Source organism: Corapipo altera, unplaced genomic scaffold (genome assembly GCF_003945725.1).
Source record: "Corapipo altera isolate COAL_440 unplaced genomic scaffold, ASM394572v1 61411, whole genome shotgun sequence".
In the NCBI taxonomy this organism is placed as follows: domain Eukaryota; kingdom Metazoa; phylum Chordata; class Aves; order Passeriformes; family Pipridae; genus Corapipo; species Corapipo altera.
In genome coordinates, this window is record NW_020884875.1 from 11,772,009 (window position 1) to 11,784,321 (window position 12,313).

Consider the following 12,313-nt stretch of genomic DNA (forward strand, 5'->3'; position numbering starts at 1 on the left):
GGGGAGGGTCAGACACACTGGAAAAGCCAGAAAAGGAAGAGGAGGACACAAGCGATGTGACTCCAGTGTTAGTCACTAGCATGCTCTGACATCTCAGCAGAGCAGATAAAACCTACTCTTTTCCTGTTTTTTTTTATTTTTAGAGGAGAAGTAAACAGCTTTATGCCCATCCTTCCTCTCTGTTTCTGCCATCATGAGATGATGATGAAATGAACACACTTTATCTGCTGGCCTCATTTGCTGGTGTGTTTGTCTAGGTTCCTAGCATCTCCCGTTGGGTAGTTTAGGGTCTCTGTGCTCCCCAGTGGAGTCCTGATGCTCACCTACCTTCACACTGCTCCTGAGCCTTTTCCAATGTCAGGGAAAAAAGCAAAAAGGTGACAATAAACCATGCTACACATTCCAGTCAGATGTTCCCCTCTGAACGCAGGCTTGACAAATAATACTCTATCAGTATCAATGCACATCAGTGCCCATATTGTTCAGTCTTGCACTTGGGAGTGCTTTCCAATTAAAAGCAAACTGCTGAAAGAGACTTTCAAATTGGTTTCATTGAAGAAGAAGAAATGAAGGGAAGCTACTTGAGATCTGACAATAGCCGAAGTGATTTGTAAGCATGAAGCACACAAGATAACGTTTAATTAACAGCGGCAAAAATAGAACATGGTTTTGAATTTACGCAAGTTCTCTTGTTCTACATATGAGCAATGCCCTTTCTTTAAGCTTCTCTTCTCAGAAAACTATATTAACCCTCCATTCCTGTAGATGATGTACCAGTCACAGGTTGGGCAGCATCTCCTTTCCCTTTTTCAAAGATTTCCATACTCACTTGTGGGGTTTGACCCAGACAGTATTTTCCAAAAAACCTGAATCTGAAATCTTTTTCCCTGAAGCAATGAAAGTTACTGTTTATACAGTAGACATTACAAATAAATCCTTATATCTATTATGGCTGTGCACAAACATGCTTATCAACTGTTGCCTGAATTTGAAACATCTCTGTGGATTAATCAAGTATTTTGTCCCAGAGCACATGGAGAAACTGGGATGCTTGTAACTCAGGTGGCAATCTTGGGTCCCCTGGTCAGTGGAGTGAAACAAACAGTTTTTTGGTGTCGGTCATGTGATCCATTTTGTATCTTTACTTCAGAGAGACTTGAACCGCAGTTCCCAAACACTGTTTCTGCTGAACAGCTAGAGGGCCCTGATACTGCAGATGACTCCAGTTACACAGATCTTTTAATGATCTTGAGAAGGTCTTGGCTCAGAGCACACCTCCCAGCCCCATTATTATTCCAGTGCTCACTACAGATGGGAAACCCCTTTCCACAGCCACTGCTCAGCACACGACGTGACCGTATCACTGTCTGCACTCAGTTCCCATCCTGCATCAGAATGTCAGTGTTACACCACTGAAATAGTTATTTGGTTTGCAATAGAACCCTCTCCAACCCCTCTGGCAGGCAGCCTCTTCCTTTGCAGTGAAGCTGGGCAAATTGCCTCTCCCAAGGACACCATTGGTGCCCACCTGGTTTCAGACTCTATGATGCTACACTGATGACAGAATGGAAGCTGTCTAGTGGGATATATGGTGTTGGACAGGGTGCCTGCCTTATTCACTGCTCCTCCAATTTCCTTGTGATGGAGAGGGTGTTTTAGACCTAGGAAACAATTGAAGGGACCACATAATGCTGAGTAGCCAGCTTATGGCCTTCTGTTCATGGGGAACTCCATGCGTCACTGACTAAGCCCCTGAGAAACTTGGGGCAAACATGGAGCAGGCACTCAGATGATCTGCTGAAGTACTCTTCAAACAGAACAGTTCTGAGGGACTGGGCACAGCAGTGAGCACACAGCTCACTGGCATTTGACCCCATTTAGTTTTGCTCCAGTTTTGAGTTTTGCAAGCTTATTGCATACTATACTATACCTCTGTAAATTAGAAAACATCAAAGAAACCATAACCCAATATGAAGAATAGCAGTAACTAGTAGTAATAGTAAGTTGTATAGGAATTAGTACTTAACCCACTAGTAATCAATAGCTACTTATGCATGGCAATTAATCAATTCTACAAGAAACGTGAGCATATGTGGGATCTATTTGTGTGATCTTATTATTCAGAGTTAAGCCATGCTCCAGTTTTTGTGACAGTTGTTTTAAAGCCACTGGCAGAACTGATGGCTTTTCAATAATGGGGTCTCCTTCATCTGTGTAGTAATATAATCATACTCCTGGGTTATGGTGAACCAGTTTGGCCTTTTCCAACTGATTTGCCTTTTGCAATGCAGGCTCCAAAGTCTACTTGACTTCAATGTGTCCTCTGTAAAGTATGCAAATACACACTTGTCAGAACTTTCCTCTCCTCCTCCACTTTTCCTCACTAACATAGCAAGAACCACTGTCCAAAACAGCCAAGAGATGGGAACAAACTCTGATGGATCCTGTTCCTCAATTAAGCTGGTTTTGTCTAAGAACAACCCACAACTACTGGGACAAATCCCCCAGGATTCAGACTAGCTCATTCTTCATTTTAGATTAGATCATCTAAACAGCATTTCCACTGCATCCTCAGCTCCCCAGAAAATTGTTTCATCCACTGGCTGTAGAGATTGACAGCTCAGATGGGCTGATTATAAGCAGGTTTCTTATTATTGTAATCCCCATTATCTGTGTTCAATCCAACCAAATTATGATAGTACACACACAGCAATTTCCATGTTTTGTGAAGAATTTATTTCTAACATTAAAAATATTATATCCGGACAGGTAAGGCTGATACTGCTGCAGTGACAAATGTATCAACCAAAACCAATCTCCTTCCAAAGATAGCTACTTATTTTGATGTAATGAGATGATAAATGTGGGTGTCAGCTGCATTAAGAACGGACCTTATTATGCAGAGATGGCTCTGTAAAGCTTCCCAGATTTACTTTGTTTCTGCCTCTTATTTTGAGGATCCAGCTCTTCCTGCCTCTAAGCAGGTCTTTCCTATTTTTCATCATCTCCTCTACTTAAAGGAACACAATGTACTTTAACAAGAGTCTTTCTTTCACTAGTAGAACTAGGAATGTTGCTTCTTCCCAAAGCTTCAGTTCAACCCAGCAGCTTGCAGCAGCATGAAGATAAAAGATCTTTTGTACAATAAGAAACTGCTTACACATTCCCAAAGGTGGGGCTCAAACTTGACTGATTAAACAGTCAGAGACCCCATTTGGTTATCACTTCATTTGGGACACTTCATTTTAGCTTCCAGTTAATTGTTATATCTAGCAGACCTGAAAGAGTGTTTACTGTAGTTCAAATTAAATTATGGCAGAGTAAGGAGCATGTTATCAATCTCATTTGCCTTGCAAAAAGGCCAGATTTCCAAACCAAAATATTTTTAAGAGAAACCCGAAACTTGGCTCTGTGTTTGGACCTCCTCCAAAAGGTAATCAGTTTAATGCTTAGTTTACTACAGCACCTAAATTTGAGGGGGATTGAAACCAAGAGCTACTTAGAGATGTTGCTGATTTTGTCAGGTTTTGTAGTATCCTCACAGAAGCTACAACAAAGTAGCTTTGAACCCACTTGTGCTATCTGCTGGGTGCAGTCTTTGGACACACAAAACTCGTCAAAAGACTATCTTGTAAATACAGACTTCCTAATTGAAAAGTTTCTGAAACCTTTCCAGACAGTCTAGGTTTAAATTGCATCCCCACACACCCACATCCATACTGAAGAGCTTTTTGGGATCTACAGAATAATCCATGTGCAGCTGCTTCGATATCAGGAGGTGCCTGGTCTAGTTTGCAGTAGGGGTCAGCTGCACTCTGGGGAGCTGAATGTCTGGGCCAGGCACGTTGTGCGACTTCACAGTGCTAGGAGGAGTTTTGGACTGCGGTAGCCAGGTACGATCAGGTGAGACTCTCAGCAGATACCCCCACCAGCCTAATTGAAGCTCTGACATCTGAACAAGATGCCAAGAGTCGTCATCACTCTGCTTTTATGTCGCAGTTCAGCCAGTTTTACTGTGCTGTAGGTATTTGCCAGTATCTGTCAGTTAATTAAAGCTGAGTTTTCCAAAGACACGATAATTGTTCTTCAGACAAATTATTGTGATTTTTTATCATCTGCCATTATGATGATTCTGTAATTTTTGTTTTTCTTGTGTGATAAGTACTTAGTCATCCCCTCTACTATTGCCTCAGATTGTTTAAATAACTGAGCTTTACATAATGTTTTATTTAAATACATGTCAGTGCCTGCCTGTAGCTGCACATATCCAAGGTATGTGCAGTGGCTAGTGGGCCCTGATGGTCAGACTGAATGATAGAACAGCTTCCTGCTGCTCTCTTCCGCATAGAAGAGCCCTCCCCAAGCACCTCCTCCTCACCAGCAGTGGGAAACATCCCAGCATCCCAGTGCAGAAGACTCAACCTGGACATCTCCTTCAGGAGAAGAGCCAAGATCATCCTTACTTGACAACAGTTTGCATGGACTCCTGGGAGCACTGGGAAGCAGGAGTCTGTAATGCTGTGGTCCTCTTCCATGGGGCTCTAGGACCCCAGGCAAGGCAGAGCCAGGGATGAGACCAGAGGGAAGGAGGGGAGAGGGGGAACTGTGCCTGTGAGCTTAAAACTCAGAAGATGTTTCTCCTCCAGCTTTGGTGGGGTGTCAGCTCCTGGCTGGAGGAATCAGCCACTTCTCATATGCCTTCCCCTCTAGGCACTTCACCATGCTAGTGGCCCTCCTTTGGACACTCTCTAACAGCCTTATATCCTTCTTGTACTGTAGTGCCCAAAACTGCACACAATATTCAAAGTGAGGCCACCCCAGTGCAGAGCAGACCAGGACATACCCCTCCCTTGACTGGCTGGTGATGCTTTGCCTGATGCCATCCAGGACACGGTTGGCCCTCCTGGCTGCCAGGGCCATCTGTGGGCAATATGCACATCATGAAACAAGCATCATGTACTTGACCTGAAGGACATACTTGGGGTCTACAAAATGCTATGTGAATCCTGATGAGGGACACTGAGTACCAGTGTATAGATAAAAGGCAAATTTTGGTTATAAATTTGCTTGCTTTCCTGTTGTGGGGCAAAGTTATAAAAAAATCCTATTAGTCAACACTGTAATTGATGGTTTGATGGTAATTTGCAGCAGCACAGTACCATGAATATCAATTTTATTCAAAAGAACAGATAATGAAAACTTTTCATTTTGTAGTGACTCACGTGTAATACACTGCATTTCCTTTAATAGGAAATGATGTGCGTACAAAATCCATAGTTGCTATGATTAGTTGTTGCTGATCTTTAAAGATAAGAAGCAAAGTGGGGAAAAAAAGTGAAAACTGTGTCAATTTATCAACAAGAAAGTTACTCAGATACCAGAAGTAATGAGTCTCTGAATAAAAATGATGATAATGAATCACTTCCTTGAAGTATAATTTAGCTGTGTTTAGAACTGAGTAAGTACAGCTTGGAAGTCCTGAGAAGTGAGCCTTTCATGATGGCAAGTGAAATTTCTTAGAGCCATTAAAAATTAGTTTTGTCTCTGTAACATAATTGGTACTACATATATTCCAGTGCTGGATAATGGAGCTCAGTGCCTTCTGTACCCTATGTGCAAAAATTAATGTAATCCCTACAGGTAACATAAAATCTACTTGGCATGTAAAGATAATGCAGTGTGATGGCAGTGGAGATGTACTTTGCATTTGCAGCAGTAAGTAGGAAGCAGGTTATACGATGAAGCACCTAATGTGTTCTGCAAATCTGCTTTCCTTACTATTCAGCTTCCAGGAACTCCTTCCTAAATATTGATCAAAACTTGACCACAGAGAAATGAGGGCATAATTTCATAGACTCAATGCTAGCGGAGCAGATGTTTAGAAGATGTTTTAAAAGTTGTTTAGACTTCTATTCAGAAAGACCAGACCTGTCTTGCTCTGAGTGCTTATTTTCATTATCAATTGTGCAAGATAAAGATCAACATAATTTTAGCAGAAAAAAATCTAAATTCAAAAAATTGCGTATTATAGCAGTGTGTAGCACTTTATTGCCAATACATCTATGAATTTTTGTCACTGCTTTAAGAAGAAGGAATCTAATTTTGGGAACAGATGGTTACTTCACAAAGCAAGAAATCATTGTAATATCTCACTATCATCTGCCATTCTAAGTTATAATTGTTCTGCTGAGTTTTTACCTCCAAGGACAGAAATTAATAGAATCAAAGAATTATGTAATATTCTGAGTTGGAAGGGACCCAGAAGGATCAAAGTCCGTGTCCTGGTTCTGTACAGGACACCCACACCATGTACCTGAGAGCATTGTCCAAACATTTCTTGAACTTTGTCAGGCTTGGTGCTGTGACCACTTCCCTGGGAAGCCTGTTCCAGTGCCCAACTGGATGAAGAACCTTTTTCTGATATTCAACCTAAACTTCCTGTGGTGGTTTGGGCTAGGCCTTCCTTGGTGACCAGTTTGTAACCACGGAAGGGTCCAGACTTACCCAGTATTCCCTATGATTTTTACATAAGCCAGATTATAAGAAGAAAGGAGGAGAGGCCTTTGCTCTCTTTCCTTCCGGCGGCTTGGAGGTGCAGGTTCCCTGCTGTTGAGTCTGCCGTGTTGGGGAGCGAGGCCTGGTAAGGCCTTGTCAACCTTGGGAGACGGAGGTTGCCGGCGATCGTCCCGGAGCGACTCTCGGTTGTCCCAAGGAGAGTGGTGGGATATTTTCTTTGCTAACTCTTTAGTTACTAGATCTCGGGCTACTGATTGGGAGATGTATATATATATATATTTTATTTTGGTTTTGTTCCCTTTCCCTTCCCCCTTCCCCTTCCCTTGTAAAATTGTATATATTTTAAATTGTATATGTATTTCAATTGTAACATAAGTGTAAATATATTTATATATATCACTTTAGCTGTCTCTCTCTCATTTCGGGTTTTCTTAGTTGGTTGTTTTTCTCCCTCTTCTCCCTGAGGTTTGGTGGGGGGGGGGCCACTTCTGGTGGTAAGGTTTGGAGACTTGGCAGGGAGCCAGCTTCAAACCATATCACTTCCCCTGACTCAGCTTCATGCTGTTACCTTGAATCCTGTCACTCGTCACCAGGGTGAAGAGATCAGTGCCTGTCCTTTCACTTCCCCCATGAGGAAGCTGTAGACAGTGATGAGGTCTTCCGTCTTCTTCTCCAGGCTGAACAGACCAAGTGACCCCAACTGCTCCTCGTATGGCTTCCCCTCAAGGGCCTTCACCATCCTCGTTGCCCTCCTTTGGACACTCTCTAAGAGCTCAATATCTTCCTTATGTTGCACAGTATTCAAGGTGAGGCTGCCCCAGTGCAGAGTAGAGCAGGACAATCCCCTCCCTTTACTGGCTGGCGATGCTTTGCCTGATGCCCCCCAGGACACAGTTGGCTGTCCTGGCTGCCAGGGCACTGCTGACTCATATTGAACTTGCTGTCAACCAGGACCCCCAGGACCCTTTCTGCAGCACTGCTCTCCAGCCTCTTGTTCTCCAGTCTGTGCATCCAGGTTGCCCTGTCCCAGGTTCAGAATCCGGCACTTGTCTTTGTTAAACTTCACACAGCTGGTGATTGCCCTTCTCTCTCATTTGTCCCTCAGGGCCTCTCTGCCCTTGAGGAAGTGAATTAGCTCCTCCTTATTTAATGTCATAGGTCCAATTTTGATAAACAATTTTTTAATACACCTTTAGTTATTGAAAATAACCCTTAATTTCTGATCAGTATTTTTTTTTCTCTTAAAAATCTCAAAGAGCTTGAACAAGTCTGTATCTGCTCCTTTTTCAAGTCCTATTTTACAATGTTCCCCTTTCTATTGCCAGAAAACTCTTGACAAACATATTTCAGCTGACTGATTGTTTCAAATGCCTAGGGACACTACAGAAGCTATTATTTTCCCTCTGCCTTCAGAGTATTTCTGTCTTCTCTTCTGGACAATTTTAACAACAAAGTCTTAGTTAGCACCCTCTATTAAATTTCTGCAGTTTTTATTATTTTATTTCATTTATACGTGGTATAGACGGAACCCCCTCCCCCAGCATTTAAGCTGAAGATTTATTGCATGGTTTGAAGTAGAAGACTTTTAATTGTGAAATCTTAATTAAAGTGGGAAATTCAGCTTCCCTCTGGGCAACTCACTGCATTATTTTTTCTGAACAACCACCCTGGATTTCATGTTAGTACAGCAATGCAGGAGCTGATTCATATACTGTATCCCTCTGTCTTCCATGAGTTTTTTGCAGCAAAACCGGTTGATTTCACTGCAAACAAAAATTTTTAACCATAGGATCCTTCGTTGTTTTTGTGATGCTGAAGAGTTTTCCAATCATTACTTGACTGTTGACTAACCCATCAGTTCAAGTCCTGTGGTTTTTTTCTAAATCTAGCACAGTGCTCTTGTGTCATGTAGTACTGTTGTGTTATCATAACACCTTTTACATCACTTCTCTAAGGGAAAGTCAGTAGTTATGGCAAATAAAAAAGACAAAGAAAAGTGGTTTATTCTCAGATATCAGAGTCTGCACTAAGTCTGTCACTCACACCTCCTCCTGATGATTTTGTGAGTTTTAACATTAAGTGTGAGTTTTGATGACTTTGCCTACAGTGACGGATGTCAGGGTGTCTGAATCCTGGACATACAATTTCTTCACAAAGCAAAAATTTCCACACATTGCCTCTTCAAAGACTTTCATTACCTTTTTATTTTTAGAGGCTTGATTTCTTTTTTAATTCTTAGAAGGCTTTCCGACTCCTACCAGATTCCAGGTTGCAACCTTGCTAATTGATAAATTATTTTCTTGCTTCTCTCAGCAGATGTTCATGTTATTCACGTATTTCTTATCCTGCTTCCCCCCCCCCCCCCCCCCCCCCCCATTTTAAAAACTTTCAGTTGCCTTTTTCATTTTTTTTCTTGCAGTGTTTTCTTTGCTTTGTACTTTACTCCCGCCCTTCCTGCTCAGGAGAATACTTATTTCCTTACTTCTCCAGTACTACACCCTGGAGGATTTACAACATTTGACATCTAAGAGCTGGCTTCTTGTGACTGAAGTTCTGCAACTCCTGAAATGACAAGGACCTTCATAAATACAGGTACACAGACTGAAGTGACTTGATTTTCTGTATGAGGTAGAACTTAAATCACAGACCAGAGAATGCCTAGCTGTCTGAGGTCCAGGTTTTTCCAAGACAGCCATCAGAGAAGAGTGGTATCACTGATGGTGCTGCCTAAGTTCCACAGGGTGAGGGGTGGAGAATGTTGTGGTTTGAAAAAGCTTTTCTCTGACGTAGTAATGGTTTGCCCCACTGATAACATTAGACCAATCAATAGTCCACATGCGCCCTACGAAAATTACATACCCACAGAAACGGAAGAGAAGGTGGTGAAGATAGTTTAGAAAATAGGTAACCATGATCTCAACCATGAGGATGCAGGAGGGCCAGTGAGCCCCTCTGGGGGCCAAGGGCCCCAGCCCCCAGCTGAGGCTTAGGGAGACCCGGTATAGTGTCAAAGCTGGACAGGGTCCTGTAATCAAGAGCTGGAAGAGTTTCCTTACTGTCAACAACAGCAGAAGACACTGAAAGCAGCAGCAGAGCAGTCCTGAACAGAGACAATGATGGCTAAAAGCCAAAAAGATAGCCAGTAGCAACGGGATAACATGAAGCTGGCTGAAAGACGCAGAGATGTTCCTGCAGGAGGGAGAGCTGGCAACAAAACAGAGGAAACTTCAACAGAGCTGTTTTGGGGTAAGACTGTATTACTTTCCCAAAACCCATAGACTTTCTGAAGAGGGGTGGACTTCCAAACTGTTAGAGAGTCCCGAAATGCAGCAGCAGCTAGAGAGAGGGAGAAAGGAGCTGAAAAACCCAGAGACGTTCTGAGAGCTGAGCCAGGATGGAATGAGGAGGAGGTGGCCATGCTCTCTGCTGCTGCTGCTGCTGCTTCTATTGTGCTGGCGAGCTGAGACAGAGCAAAGAGCTTTGGTAAGACTGAACTGAAAGCTACCTTCAATGTTCTAACCCAAGAGGAGTGAAGATCTACAAGGAAGTCCCCCGAAGGCTTGGGCCTTTGGGAATTTCCACAAAGTAAGAACAAAAATCCTGACTGCCATACTTAAGTCTGCTGCCTCAGGAAAATGAAGGACACTAACCAGTGCCACAAAAAACTGAAATGAAGGAACTGTGGCCTGAGAAGTGACAGGAAGACTTTTCTCTTTTCTTCTTGGACTTTTATTGAAGAAAAGGAGAAATTTAATTTAATGTAAATATATATGTGGGTGTGAATAAACCTTTGTAAATATTTTCCCCTTCCCCCAATATTGAATGGTTATGTTTTGTCTGAAAATTCTCCACATGAGGTGAAAAAGTTATCAAGTCCATACCATCACTAAACCCTCTCACAGGGGCAAACTGTGGGAGGGGGGCTTGAACTTAAAAATTAGATTCTTGGGAGTTTCAAACCACCACAGTTGATTAAAAGGAATGAAGTGACAACAAGTTCTGAGAAAACCACCAGGTACTTGAGTATTATGCATGGAACCATATCAATAGATGGTACTCTGCTATGCAGAGTGTTGTTTTTCGTTCTCCTTCATCTATAACAGTAACTTTTCTTAGTAATAGAGTCCACTTCTGTATACTATGCAATGTGAAATCTCAAATCTCTGAGCATTAAGAATCTTTTCTGTAAGGCCTTGGTGTTTTGGAGCATTTGACCCATCCATGTCAGTTCTGAAAAAAAAGTACAACATAAAGTTGAAAGGTGGAAAATCCCACCATGAAACTTTATGAAGTAAAAGATTGTGAGTTTATCTTCACTGGTGATTTAGTTCTGAGCTGTTGGACCTGAGATCTGCTGTTGATGTTTCAACTCCTGTGTTTCTCAATGACCAAGGAGTAGCATTTTAAAGACCTCTACCTCTTCCCAGTTTGAAAGTAGGTATGTGAATGGGAACAGTTTGACATAGGGGCTTGTTCCCAAATGGTGCAACCCAGAAACATGCCTTGGTTCACCAAAGGGTGCACAGTAGAGGGTGGTGGGGCTAGTTGCAGTTAGGGCCACTCTGACAGTGACAGGCACCAGAAAGGACGAGCTGAGTGAGGTATCTGTGGACAGAGATGCTCTTTCACTGCAAGTTTTCTCAGGAAAAAAGCTATTTAATTGAGCCCTAATTTTTTTCTCCCTCATTGACCAACCTAGTGGCCTTCTGTGATAGAGTGACTACATCAGTGAACAAGGCAAGGGCTTACAGATGTCATTTATCTGGACTTCTGTAAAGGACACAGTCCCCCACAACATCCTTCTCTCTAAATTGGATTTGGTGGGTGGACTGTTAGGTAGATAAGAAATTGGTTGGATGGTTTTATCCACAGAGAAGGGTTAATGACTCAGAGTCCTGATGAACACCAGTGACAAGTGGTGTCCCTCAGGGGTCTGTATTGGGACAGCTAGATGGAGCTCTGAGAAATCTGATATAGTGAAAGGTGTCCCTGTGTCCCTGTTTGGAACTAGATGACTGTTCCAACCCAGGCCATTCTATGATTTTACGGCTCTAGGATTCAATGTCTCTGGTGCTGGGTGGCTGCACCAGCACTGCCAACAGGGCTCAGAAAGCCCAAGTGGGTTGCATGGGGCTGGAACAGGGATGTAGTGGCCAAAGACCCCTCACTGAGATCTGAGTCACAGCTGCTCCATGTCTTGGGGTAGCCAGCAGCAGTTTTGTCTGATTACTTTGTAAGAAAGTGAAACATTCTCACATTCCACACTTTATCCATAAACACAGCCCTGTAGGGTGGATATGGCCACCTGAGTCTGATCTATCCACCAAACACATCCCTGTGTTCATGAGTCAGTCACAAAAATTGGGCTCCCAAAACCCAAAGGAAGGAGAGTTTGAAGCATTCTATAGTTTTTACACACTTCAGTCAGGGGGATTAATTTCAGAGCTGCTGAATAATCAAGACACTTGATTTTGGGTGAATGACTGTGAGAATAAGAGCCATAAATCAGAGTGGGAGATTTCAGGAATGCAGCTGGATTAATTAGGTTTGCACATTAATTGAGCACTGAAGGAGGAACAGTTTGCTCCCATTACTGCCAGGTACCACCCTGAGAAAACATAACAATCACACCCTGTGCCTCTCTCTGAGCTAGGACACAGCTTTGGTCCTCTGCTGTGCTTGTGCTTCCTAGAGCTTGTCAGGCTAACATTCCTCTTCTGGGTCACCAAAGGCCTGGAAAAAATTATTGTATATTTGTGTATCCCTGCCTCCACATATCAGGAGGACATCTGAACAA